Source organism: Acomys minous (assembly GCF_964271855.1).
Source record: "Acomys minous genome assembly, chromosome: 3".
Taxonomy (NCBI): Eukaryota; Metazoa; Chordata; class Mammalia; order Rodentia; family Muridae; genus Acomys; species Acomys minous.
The window spans coordinates 45675563-45688819 of record NC_140485.1 but is presented as its reverse complement, the minus strand read 5'-3'; the positions used below and the strand labels follow the sequence as shown (position 1 = coordinate 45688819).

Below are 13257 nucleotides of genomic sequence, written 5' to 3'. Positions count from 1 at the left end.
ATACTACTACTACTACTACTACTACTAATAATAATAATAATAATAATAATAATAATAATAACAATAATAACTATAAGAGAAATTGAATTCTGGACCAAGGAGGCAAGAGAGAAACTCCAGAACAGAAGCAGCTGCTCTCAGAGGCTTGGTGTCTGGGAGGCTGACTTGGCCAATCTGTATTAATTCCCAGGAGAACAAGTGCTCTGAAAATAGAGTGAGTCATATACTGGTTGTGAGGGTTCATCTTGATGTCAACCTGATGAAATTTAGAATCCTGATAGAAACGCCCTGGGTGTGTCTGTGAGGAGGGCTCTGGACTGGGTTGATTTAGGTGATGTAATTCCATGAGCTGGAGGCTTGGAATGAATAAAAAGGAAAACGCATGCTGAGCAGCCACATTCGATGCTCCTACTTCCTGACTGCAGATGCAGTGTACCCAGACGCCTTGTGTTTCTGCTGCCAGGACTTCCCCACCACAGTGGATTAGGACTCTTTGAACGGTGAATCAGAATAAGACTCCCCTCCTGTAAGTGGCTGCTTTTCAGGCACATGGTCATAGCAATGGGAAAAGTAAGGAACACACTAGCTCAGTGCAGTCTCTCCCCTCAGTCCCTTCAGCACATGACAGGCCTGTGTCATGGGGATTAGGGCCAGGGCCACTCACATCCACGAGGAGATGCAGCAAGGCCACAGCAAAGATCCTAAGCTGGTCCCCTCTGGATAGCGGTCTCTCTGGTGATGCTGGAGGACATCTCTGCTCCGGCTCCTCATAAGCGCTCAGCTGCCCGTGGGGTTTCTGCTGGTCCAGCCTCAGTTCTGCTCTCCTACTGCTAAATGCATGGTGGTGGCATCTCACTGGCTCCTTGCCTGCCAAAGTCTCTTACTCCGCCTTCCCAGACCAGCTCTACGTAGCTGTTAGAAGTGAAGAAGGCATTGGAATTTCCTGGTAAGTGCCTCAGAAAGCCTTTCCCAGGAGCCCAGGAGTGTGCTCTGGGCTCCATCTCTGGGCTCCATCCTGCCTCTTCACGGCTCTGTGTCATGGGGATGCTGAGGCTTGTGGGTGCGTCCCACTGACTGCCATCCTCCTGAGCAGCATTCTCAGGCCCTCTGCAGACTTCTGAGGACTCAGTGAGTGAGATCAACCTACCGACAAGGCAGTGCACCTTCATTTCAGCACCTGCACCGGAAGCCATCATGCAAAGCAAGTGACAAGCACATACACCAGGTCCTTGAACGTTCACAGCATCCCTCAGTGATGATGTTACTGTCACTGTGTTTGCTTTTTGAAACCCACGTGCTCACACCAAGGAGCACAGCTAAGCCTTAGCGGTCGTTACAGCTAGCCCCGAGTCCAAGTCCAGTAGACGAATGAAGGCACAAGAAGTCAGTGTGAGAAAAGACCTCCCTAAGAGAACAAGCATGCCGAAATCACTGGGAGGACGCCTCAGAGGAGTGTGGTAATCAGGACCGGTGGACACCAGGCCATGCTTCTGCTAAGAGCAGACCACTCAAATGCCAACGGGGACTGGAGAATGGTCTGGGGGCCTCTGGCTTTGTGATTTCAGCTGAGACTAGAGAAGGAAAATGAAGAAGAAACTTCACGAATATTGAAGGTAATCTCATGGACTCGTGATGTTGCAGGCAGAGGCAAGGCTTGGAGTTGAGACTAACAGGAAACGCTGGTTATTTGGGAGCTATTCTTTGACTCATAGGGATACATGGGGGGGTCTCTCTAGGCTTTATATGACTTGTCCTGGGGAGACACGAACTAGTGTCTGTTCACGTCATATAGGACAGAAACAACAAGCCAAAGAAATGGCTTTGCCCAGCTTCTCCTGGTAAGTCACTGGATTTATTGGGGTTACTTACAAAACCATGGGTGACTCAAAGGTAGCTGTATTACTGAAAGCCCGCCTCAGCAAGGACGACAGTTCGTGAAAGCTGCCGCTCTGTGGGGGAGTCTCTCTTTCCAGTGATTGTTATAGCGCATATAAACTTGGCAAGGGTTTAGTGAATTTTGTAAGTTTGGGGAGTTTCCTGGGCCTTGTAATTTGTATTTATTTGTTGGGAGGGGGGAGAAGAAGTGCATTTCCTTTATTTCATGAGTTTTGTGATCTTCGCATGCCTCTAGGACAGGATGTTTCTTTCAAACGAGGTGATTGCTCCAGACACTAGGGATCCTCTGTAGGCTCCCTGCCCTTCCTGTAGGTTTGCTCTGCCACTTTTTTCCTCTGGGCTTTGTGCAGCTTCATAGCCCCACCCAGACTTAGGGCTGAAGTCACTTGAATGGCCTTCATCAGGGGAGGGGCTTCCAGGGCCCAGAGCGTGCCATAACTGAGAACTGGGGCCCCAGAACATGCATATCCTGACCTTGCTCCCCTTGTTCCCCAAAACTCCCAGTGTTTCTTATTTTACAAACTCTCTACTCATATGATGTATAGGAGTACACTTGCCATTCGAAAGACCAGCCATCAGCTGCTCAAACTAGAGGCCAGGGACCACCACCTCCCACTGGTGAGACCCAAGGTGAGGTAGAATGGCTGGGTTAGGAGTGGTGTTTGCTGTTTGTTGAATAGTACATGCCTGGGTGTGATCTGTCTTCTTCCTTTTGAGTCTCACTGTGTAGCAACTTCAGCCAAGGCTCCTTTGTAGTTGTCATTGAAGAGTCATAGGGAGGGGTTCTCTCCTCTGTCATCACAATGTGACTCCAAGAATCCCAGTTCTTTTTGGTCTACTGTCCACCTTGGATCAACTTCCTATCCCATTTGGACTTGCATAATCCTCCTATGCAGTGGTTCTCAACCTATGGGTCATAACCCCACAGGGGTCACATATCAGGTACGCTGTATTTCAGATATTTATATTACAACACACAGGAGAAGCAAAATTACAGTTATGAAGTAGCAACATAGTAATTTTATGGCTGAGGAAATGGATCCACTAGTTAAGAACTTGTTAAGAACTAGTTAAGAAAGCCAAAAAGGAGCTCAAGTCCCAGCCACAGAAGAAGTCAGATGAATAATGTTTGCCAGCTGACGCTGAAGGTGCCCAAGCCTGGGCCAGCACTCGCACATCGTGCATATGCTTGCTTCAGCTGTGTGTTCATCACTCTCAACCAACCTCAGGTATCTAGGAAAAGCACTAGAAAGTTTGTTTTAACACCAGCCTTACCTTGCACTTGTCAAAGGGCTAACGGATAAAGATCCAAGCTGGTCCTGCATCTCTTTATGTCCTTGTCCCTTTGTATTGTCCTTGATCCCCATCTCTGAGTATGTATAATAGCTGATATTTATGAGCATTTGTTGCACGCCAGATCCTGAGTCTTTCTTATAGTCAGAGAATATAATTCATACAGCTCAACGAAATAAGAATTATTACTCATATTTATAACAAAGAAGCAAACAGTCCAGAAAGTAACTTGTCCGAGGCCACACAACTAATAAAGAAAGGTGAGAGTTGCTCCCATGTAATCTTGTCCCAGATCTTGTGGTCAGAACCCCTCCACCTTGTATCTCTCAAGCAAGATAATGGTGGTGAACAGCCTTGGGAAACCCATGCTCCTAGCAGTTCTCTTGTCTCTGTTAGGATACTTCCTCCTTGGGGATATAGAGTACCAGATAGGATTCCTTCCTCGTGGAAGCCCAGAGTCTAGCACACAGCCTCACAAGACAAAGGACACATGTGTTTTGGGGGAATGCACGAGGAAGAGTAAACTGGTGCAGGAGCTGGGGGTTCTGAGGGAGAGATTACTGATCACTCTGTTTCTAATACAGATAGCTAATGTTTACCAAGGCCTAACCATGTGTCAGGCACGGTATGAAATATTTCAGATATTAGCAGAAAAGATTATGCTCTCTAGCTTCACAGATGTGCCGCCGCCACCACCACCACCACCCCGCCTTCATCATCACCCCATACTGAGCCAGAGCTGACCTGTGTGACCTGTGTGAGTCCATCACCACCTTCTCCTTGCTCTTTTGGATGCTTCTTTTTGAAAGAAGCCGGCCACCACATAGCAAGGGCATCATACATCCTGTGGGGAAGCCCTGTGGCCAGCACCCAATGAGTGAGGCTACTTGAAAGTAGGTCTTCCATCCCAACTTACATCTTCAGATAATGCAGCATCAGTCAACATGTGACATGAGATAGCTTGAGCCAGAACTCCCCAAAGGGTACCCCTGAATTCCTGACCCATACAAACTTCAAGAGATATAAAATGATTACTGTTACTTTATGACATTAAGCTGGGGACAATTTACTACTGCCCAATAAATATTATATTAGCTCAATCATTATAATAACAACTGTACATAATGTATTTTCTTAAGTGCTAGAGGTGAAGCAGTTTTTTAATTACGAAAGTGACACAGCTAGGAGAAGGACAGAATTCTGGCCAAGGGACTTCCACCTCAGAGCCTGCCCTCTTGGAGGTCATGTGACAATGTCTCTGCTGTGGAAGGTTTTCAGGTGGATGTAGAAGGTCCCACTATGTAGAAAGCCCATTGCGGGGCTCCTGAAACTTTGTTAATCCTTAGAAAGGCTTTATTAAAGGTTAATCATCCCTCGTACCTTTCCTAACTATTTTGTCTTGTCAGGTCTAGACTGAGGCCTTCAGGTCACTCCCCATGTGTGTTTCTGGACCCACTGCTCTCCATGCAACGCCTTCTTCACAACCATGGCAGCCTCATTCGTCTGAGTGGAGGAAATTAGGTAATACTGCAGTAACCAAGGGTCTCAAGGGGGGTGACTCCAGAGAGTCATTTCCCTGTTTCAGTCAGATACCCATGGAGCTGTCTCTTTGCATCTGAAGAGCATCCTCTGGAACACACGGCTGTCCTAGTCACTGCTGTGAGGCAAGGGAAGCAAGGAACATACATGTTCAGAAGAAGGACCATACTGACCGGAAGCCTCTTCCATGTCCACCCACATCCACTGGCCAGCCTCATGACACAGCTGCAAGGGAAGCTCTACTGAGACTCTAGGTAAAAAAAATATAGGAGATGGGGAAATAGAAGGATCCAGAGGGTCCTAGAAACCTACAAGAAGAACATCATGACCGGTGGATCAGGGCTCAAGGGGGGTCTGCTCAAACTATTGCACTAACCAAGGACAATGCAATTAGTAAACTGCTCTGATCTACCCAATGGACAGGACATTCTCCACAGTTGTGTGGAGAGCAGGGACTGACTCTGACATGCACTCTGGTGCCCCATATTTGACCACCTCCCCTTGGTTGGGAGGCCTGGTGGCGCTCAAAGAAAGAATAAGCAGGCTACCAAGATGAGACTTGATAGCCTATGACCATATAGTGGGGGAGGAGGTCCCCCTCGGTCTTAGACCTAGGGGAGGGGAATAGAGTGAAAGCGGGAGGGAGGGAGGAATGGGAGGATACGAGTGATGGAATAACAATTGAGTTGTAATCTGAATAAATTAACACAATTAAAAATTTAAAAATACGAAGAGCAAATAAATACCAGGGAACCACTGAAATGTCGGCCACGTCTGTTATTTGATCATAATGATGACTTATTCATGCTCTGCTTACTTAACTGTTATGCTGAGAACTGACCCCAGGGCTGAGAGCATATGGGGCAGACTACATCACTGAGGTACCTCTCAGCCCCAACGCTCATCTTGATTCCTCAGCCAGATGAAAATTATTTGAGGTCAAGGACATCCTTTAATGTGTTCCCTGTGGGCCTGATCACTTCGTCTTTGCTATGTGCATGCCTCTGGAGCTGTCATCACTCTAAGGGAGTGAACTGAGGTGTGGTGACGGTCTCATGGAGTCGAGAACACCTTGCTTCTAATACCATCAGGTTTTCTGAGCCTCAGCTACTTTGTGTGTAGAATAAGAACAGAAAAACAAGGATCTCCACAGTCACAGAGCAGAGGCTCACAAATGAGAGCTATTACCTGGTATAATGTCTTCTGACATTGTGCATTCTGAAAAAAAAAAAAGAAATATTACAAATGTGAATGCTATTATAATCTACTTAACCACCGGTGCGAGAAGGAGGAACTTCCATCCCGCCCCCCCTGCGCCCCCCCTGCACCCCCGCACCCCCCCCCCCCGCCCACGAGAGACCCTTGAAAGGATATGCAAATATTTTGTGTAGGCATGAATGCATAGCGACCATCCTACTCATTTTTCTACTTTGTTTTTGAAGGCAGGCACGTGAAGTTCTCATTGTGAGATACTTAGCCATTAAGGATTGCAAGAGCGAATGTGTACTGAAGGCTTCTTGTGTTCCAGGTAGTGTGTGTGTGTGTGTGTGTGTGTGTGTGTGTGTGTGTGTGTATGTGTGTGTGTGTGTGTGTGTGTTTGTGCATGCTGGGATGCACGTGTGTGTCTGAACAGTTTATTTTTCTCTCATTTAAACCCATGGAGTACTCTTACTTTCATTGGTTTCATAGGTGAGGAATTTGATTCAGAGAGGATAAGTGCCAAAGGTCCCACTGCCCATAAGGAGCTGAGCTGTTCTTCACTGTCACCCAGACCCACTGACATCAGAGCCACAGACACTTGGGGTTCTATTAGAAATGCAGATTCCTGCTTCTCAGCCCCCCAGACTTGCTGAGGCACAACTGTGGTGTATGTGTGTGTTGTTGTTGTTGCTGGGTGTTTTTCCTCAGGTACCACCCCGTTTTTGTCTCCCCTGAGATGGGGAATCTTTCATTGGCTTGAGATTCACTTAAGTAGCTAGGCTTGTTGGTCAACAAGGTGTCGGACCCACCCAGCTTTGCCTCCCAAGTGCTAGAAGTACAAGCATGCCCATTGTAAAACAAAACAAAAAGGATTGTGTCCTGGGGATTGAACATCATGCAAGCGCTTACAGAGTGGGGTTTTTCTTCTGACCAGAACTGTTTTTTGATGAGCTCTCCAGGTGTTTCCCAGCATTGTTAAAAATGATAGAAGCCTGCCTTCTGCCACCATGTAGCTCCTCTGTCCTGCTAGCCAACCCTATTGGCTCTTGGTGTCAGCCTGTATTATCTTACTTAATGGGCAGGTGAACACTGTTATCTACTATCAACTTTTGTTCAAAGCCTCCCAATGTCAGGAAGCATAGAAAGGAGAACACTCACCCCCAAATGATTTAGAATACATTTTCTTTGCCTTCTTGGAGTTCCCTGCATCTTCAGGTATCCGCAAACTGGACAGTTCAGTCATCAGAACAGATGATTGGTCAAAATGGAGCCAAAGCCCCTACTCTGTGCATGTGAAGGAAAAAGCAGGGTTGCTTAACCTGGGGGTGCTATTGTGTTGCCCAAACCTATGCATCTCAAATTCCTGTGATCTTGAGATTGAGACCTGGACCGTCTGGGCCCTCTGCTTCAGCTGCTCCTGCCTTGCTCGGACCCTCTTTCTGTGTTCCCTCTGATATCCAGATGGGAGCAGACCCAGCAGTACAGGCAGATCCGGGCAGCTGCTCCAGGCAGCCGCTCCAGGCAGCCGCTCCCAGGCCAGCTGCATATTTGATTAACAAGAAAGCTGGGCAGATGCATCCTATCACAGAGGCTGAGAGAAAGCACCCACCAAATGCCAGCCTGTTTCATCTCTTCCCAGCCAAGGGAAAAAAAATTCATGTCATCCTGATGCCTGATAAATAGTGCCATAATGACAGCCATGGTGACTGAAGCACTGGCCATGGGTTAGGCATCCTGTTTTGTAAAACCCTTTGGTGGAGATAGTGTATGTTTCCTAATACACACATTAGTTTGAGGCCTGGAGCGGTGGCATAACTTATCCAAGGTGACAGAGATGAGGAGCAGAGAAGGCAGGATTGGACGGGTCTGCAGGCCATCTCTATGGAGTCAGCTAATCATTGTACTAGTGTAAATCAGGGTGGCAAAGTTGAACTTGGGCCAAGGCTGGCTGGCAGAGGCTCTTCATGCAGCTAGGATTTACCTTCTGAGCCTCCTGAAAACCCAAGCAAAGGCTCACGACCATTTACTGAGCAGACAATTATCTTGTGATATTTTTTTCTGTCGTGAATTCTTTTTACTAATTTAAGAGTTTTAAACACATTGCACTAAAAATCCAGGAGAGATGGCTTGGTTCATCTACAGAGTGCTTGGCACACAAGCAAGGAAACTTAAAAGCCAGGCACAGCTTTGTGTCCACACACTCCAACTCTGGGGAAGGGGGGCGAAGAGAGGCAGATCTCTGGGGCTCATTGGCCAAGCAGTGTAGCCCAGTTAGTGAGCCCTAGGTTTAGTGAGAGACTCTGTCTCGAAAAATAAGGTGGAGACCAAGCAAGGAGGACACCAACTCTGATCTTAGGTCTCTCTATGTACATGCACATCTGCATGTACATGCACACTTATGAGAACACATATTTCTGCCATGTGCATATGCATACAGACACAAATGCATATCATTAGAATATTAACTATGCTGATTATTGAACCTTCTGGTGCTTCCCTAAATTTGTGCTCCAGACAAGTGTCTCACTTGACCTGCTGAACCATACAAGGTAGACAGCTAGCAAGTAGACTCTTGCACTGCACATATGTAAGTGGGGACACTGGGGCTTGAAAGGTGTATCAGCTAATATACCCAAGCTCACACAGTAAGTATCTGAACCTGGATTCAGACCAAAGCCTCTCAAGAGCCACAGCAACTTTCCTTTTCTCCTCACAAAGCTTTCTTGGAGCTATTGTCCATCCAGAGCCACTGTATTCCATACCCTGAAGGAGGGCTGTGGCTCAAGGTGGACAGCTTTGTTCTCTGGACTGCCCCCCAGATATCACTTGGCATTTTCCTGAACTTAACCTACATGGCAGAACCTGTGGCTCACAGAGCATGCTGGCTGTGCCCTGGCCTGCAGCAGACAGAAGACAGGGAAAGGAGAGGGTGCCTCAGCACAAAGGGCTCCAAGGGCCTGAGGGGGGAGCAGGTCTGCCCTCCCTGAGGTTGCTCTGAAGGGACCCAGGTATCTCCCAGCCCCCCTCTTTCCCCCTTTCCCTTCCCTCCCCCAGAACAGCCTGTGGGAAGATAGAAACATCACTTCTTTGTTTCTTTTGTCAAGAGTTTCCCAGCTACCCTCTATAAAGCTACATAAAATGTAGGATGGAAATGTAGACACTCTTTCAGTGAGCTGATTTGTTTTTCTTCTGTTTGGGGCCTCAGCTGGGTGTTTAATGTTTCCTTGGAAACCATGGATCTTGGGGAGACTGGAAAAAGGCCTAGCCTCTGCCCCATCCCTTACTGGGCATTCCATGTCTTCTCTCTGGCTGAAGGTCACAGGGTCCAGGGCTCTCTTCGGGGTCTACTTTTATTCAAGGCCAGGATCTTGGGGTGTATTAAAAAGACAACAGATGGCTGCTAGCCCACTGGCAGCTTGAGGTTGCTTCAAAGACTCAAACATAGGACCTGGTAGCCACCTTTGTCCAAAATACAAGCCGTTCTCCAGGAGGGATGGAGATGATTCATCCCCAACACACATCACCCTTTCCTCGGCTAGCTCCACGTCACTTTCAAGAATCTTGCTCGCCCTTTCCCAAGGTGATACCACCTCAGCTCCCAATATTGGCATTACAAGGCTCTAGGGGTCCAGGATTTGGTGGGCTTCTGTCTAGCTTCCCATTGCTTCTGGCCCTTGGAACACAAAGTCTGAAGGATGTGTTGGCTCTGTCACTATGACTGCCCAGCCCAGGAGGACTGCCTGCATATCTAAGGAAGCTGTAGAAATAACGTTTGGTGATATGTCGTTTGCCTGTGTATAGTCATCACCTGACACATAACAAGCTACCCCAGAATTTGATGTCTCAAAAGGGACATATTTGTTATCTCACAGTTATTGTCTATCAGGAATCCAGATACAGTTTAACCAGGACCTCTGTCTCGGGTCTCTCTAAGGCTGAAATCAAGGTAGCCTGAAGATCATTTTGGGAATTTTCCAAAGTCATGTGAGGTTTAGTCGGATTCAGTTTCAAACTGTTGTCCACAGGTTACCCACAGCTCCTTGCCAGGTGGCCCTGCCCTTCAGATAAATATAATCAAGAAGAGAGAGAGAGAGAGGTCATGGTCCTTTAACCTAACCACGAAGTAATTCTCTGTCATGTCTGTTTGCCATATTGTAGTGGTTAGGAGCAAGTCATGAGTCCACCCTACACCCAAGGAGAAAGAAGGACATGCATGTGCAATGACTATCAGGGTCTGGGAATCCCTGGGGCTCATGTCAGAATCTACCTCCTGTAGCCTTGTTTGGGCTGAGTAGAGCACATCTAAAAACTGTACATCCATCTTTTTTTTTTTTTTTTTTTTTTTTTTTTTTTTTGGAGACTGTCAAATACTTCCAAGGAATCCTTTATCCTTGCGTGGGCCCCGCTAGACAGTTCATGGCATTAGCCATAATGGGTTAGACCACAGTGGAATGACTGCAGGAAAAGAAAGCTGATGGGATGTTTTAGTGGCGAGCTCAGAAAAAGACACGGATCATCTGTTTATTTTTAAATTGTTCGAGGCAGTGGGTATATGAAAGTCCACACCACAGGCACACTTCCCGTCTTCATGGCATGGAATAGGGAGAAGTATTGCTCTGCACAGAGCAAAGGCAACAGGCAATGGCTAGGGAGGCCATGAGCTAGGGAGACCAGCAGTCATCTTAAGAAAGCAAGATGGAGAAGGTGGCTGGCACTGCAATGTGGAGGGAATAGAAGGAGTAAGAAGGAGGGAAACCCAGGCACCGGGAAAAGTGGGCACTTGCTCCGCTTAGCACCCAGCGTAACAATCCATTAAGGAGCTGCTACTGTAGGGATAAGGAGAACTCAGATGGTCCCGGTCTGAGTCTCCTGACCACTGTTAAAGCAAGCGGATAGAGCACCTGAGCGGCCACCTCTGTGTTCCCTTCTAGGCTAGAGAAGGAGGGTCGGGAAGCCAAAAACAGCTTCATTTAGATCAGTAAAGAGTAGGTTCTGACTCCAGTGATGGTGATACCTCCTATGACAGGACATTTACTCTCCTAAAGTGGTACCTTCTAACCACAGGACAGACATTCTCCTAAAGGCCCTTCTGCTTGTTGTATGTTGTATGTGTGCAATGGTCCCTTTTCTCTTCTTCTCTAACGGCCCCCACTCCTTTCTGGCAGTAGTAGGAACTGAACCTAGGGCCTCATGCATGCTAGGTCAGCACTCTACCACTGAGCTACAGGACTAGCTCTGAGTAGTCCTTGGAGCAAACAGAGCACCTTTTCGTTCCCTGGGTCAGTTGCTTAACTGAGTAAATATGCTTATCTCCATTTCTATCTTTTAAATCCTGCATAAGGCTACATATCAGAAAGTTCTCAAATTGACAATTTTTTTCTTACAATTTGAAAAAAAAATCTCTTTTTCAGGTCAGAGCACAATGGAAGAAAGAGATTGAGTCACCCCGACTTCGGCTGAGGATTTATGGTTTCTGGAGTCCCTGCTGTTTCATTTTTTTCCTTGGTTTCTAGTTCCAAATCTCTGTCCAAGCTCCAGGAGCCATGGTTGCATCAGCTGTGAACGTCTCTCTGTCGAGTGCTACGGCCAGCAGCAGCTTGTGGTTACCTGGAAACTGGCCCTGCTGGGTGTCTTTACACCACAGAATGTGGCAAACACCACAGCTCGCAGCTTCCCCACACCCAGATCTCCTGGTTAAACATTTATCTGCCTCTAAGGAGAAGCCTTCAGAAACTGCCTTATTAAATATTATTTTCTTGTCCTTTAAAGTTTGTGGCATCTCTAGGTTATTTAGTTTCTCTGCTTGCCTCTCCCACACCACTGCTTTTAGCATTTCCTCTCCTCACCAAGACTAATGACTCTGTGAATGGGTTGGTATAAATCCCAAGGCCCAGGACAATCGATGTAAGAACATCTCAGAATTCTACTGCAAGTTTCTGTCTTTCTGAAGTTTCAAAAATCCTTTTATTATACCTCAGTTTATCTCTGGTTAAGATTCAACTTCTGTGGAAATGTCTCTATGCTGGTATTTTTCAGCAGGGTACATTTTACAATGTGATCATTCTTTCCCCATGACAAGCTCACTTACAAGGTCATGAGAAAAAGTAGAAGGACCACAGGAAGGCAAATGGATGGTGACAATAGAGTGTAGTACACAGGGGACGCGTGTCTGGAAGTTTTGGCAGAGAGGTAGAATCTCTTTTTGGAGTTAGGATTTTGTGTGTAGTCCCTGACATATTCATTTAAAAAGCTTATTATTGAACACATTTCTTTCTCTAGAGTTTTCTAGACTTAGTTTTAAAAGTACGAATTTCTTACCATTGTGTGTCAAGGTCTTCACTGAGTGTTCAGTTGCTCCAAGGGTTATATATTCCCTTGAAATGCTAACCACAGGCACCCCAAAGGGTGGCTCTGTTTAGAGACAAGGGCCTTATAAAGAGGCAAAGAAGTTTAGAAGAGGTCATTAATATAGGCCTCTCTCCACGTGACTCACTGCCTTTAAGGACAGGCAGGATGCTCAAAGACACAGTAGGGAGAATGTGTAAAGACACAGGCTGAGAGGAAGCCCTCAAAGAAACCAATCTTGCTGACACCCTGATCTCAGAGTCCTTAGAACTACAAGGAAACAAATTCCTGTTGTTTAAATCACCTAGCCTGTAGTTTTTCTGTATGGCAATCCTAGTAAACTGAGACAATTCTGTCTGGATCTTTTTACTACAAATTGTTATATATTGAATACAAATTCATTTAAGAAGGGGCTATGGTTTGCAGTTAGATGCTTGGTTGCTGGCCTGCTGTCCCATTGGGAGATGAGGGAACACTTAAGAAGCAGATCCTGGGTCTGGCAAGATTACTCAGTACTTCTAGCCACTAGCTACCGAGCCTGACAACCTGAGTTAGCTTCTGGAGACACATATGGTAGCAAGCAAGAACAGATCTACTCAAATTGTCCTGTAACATCCACACATGTCCCAGGGCATGTTTACTCTCCACAATAAATTTACCAAAAGAGGTGGGGCCTAGCCAAGGTTAGGTTGCAGAGGATGTATGCTTTGAAGGAGCTTTCAGGCCCTAGCCTCTCTCCTTTTTTCTTTGCTTCCAGGCTACAATAAAGTAAGTAGACCTCTTCTGCCACATAGTCCCTCCATCATGTACTTACTGCACAGCTCAGACTCATATGAGCACGGCGAGCCTACCACAGACTGATACCCTGAAGACTATGAGCCAAAGGTAAACACTGCCTCCTTGTGAGTAGATTGTCTCTGGTGTTTTGTCACAGTGGTGGGCATCTTACTGAGGTAGCCAAGACTGAGGCCTTGACACACCAAA

General features: G+C 46.7%; 1 long non-coding RNA gene across 1 annotated transcript; it reads left to right on the top strand.

Moving 5' to 3' along the window:
* The first annotated feature begins 2735 nt into the window (after positions 1-2735).
* On the top strand, positions 2736-11659 carry LOC311595003. The gene is made up of 4 exons (XR_014778282.1): positions 2736-2838; positions 4775-4982; positions 6171-6256; positions 11340-11659. It is a non-coding gene; the product is annotated as an uncharacterized lncRNA (long non-coding RNA).
* The last annotated feature ends 1598 nt before the right edge of the window (positions 11660-13257 follow it).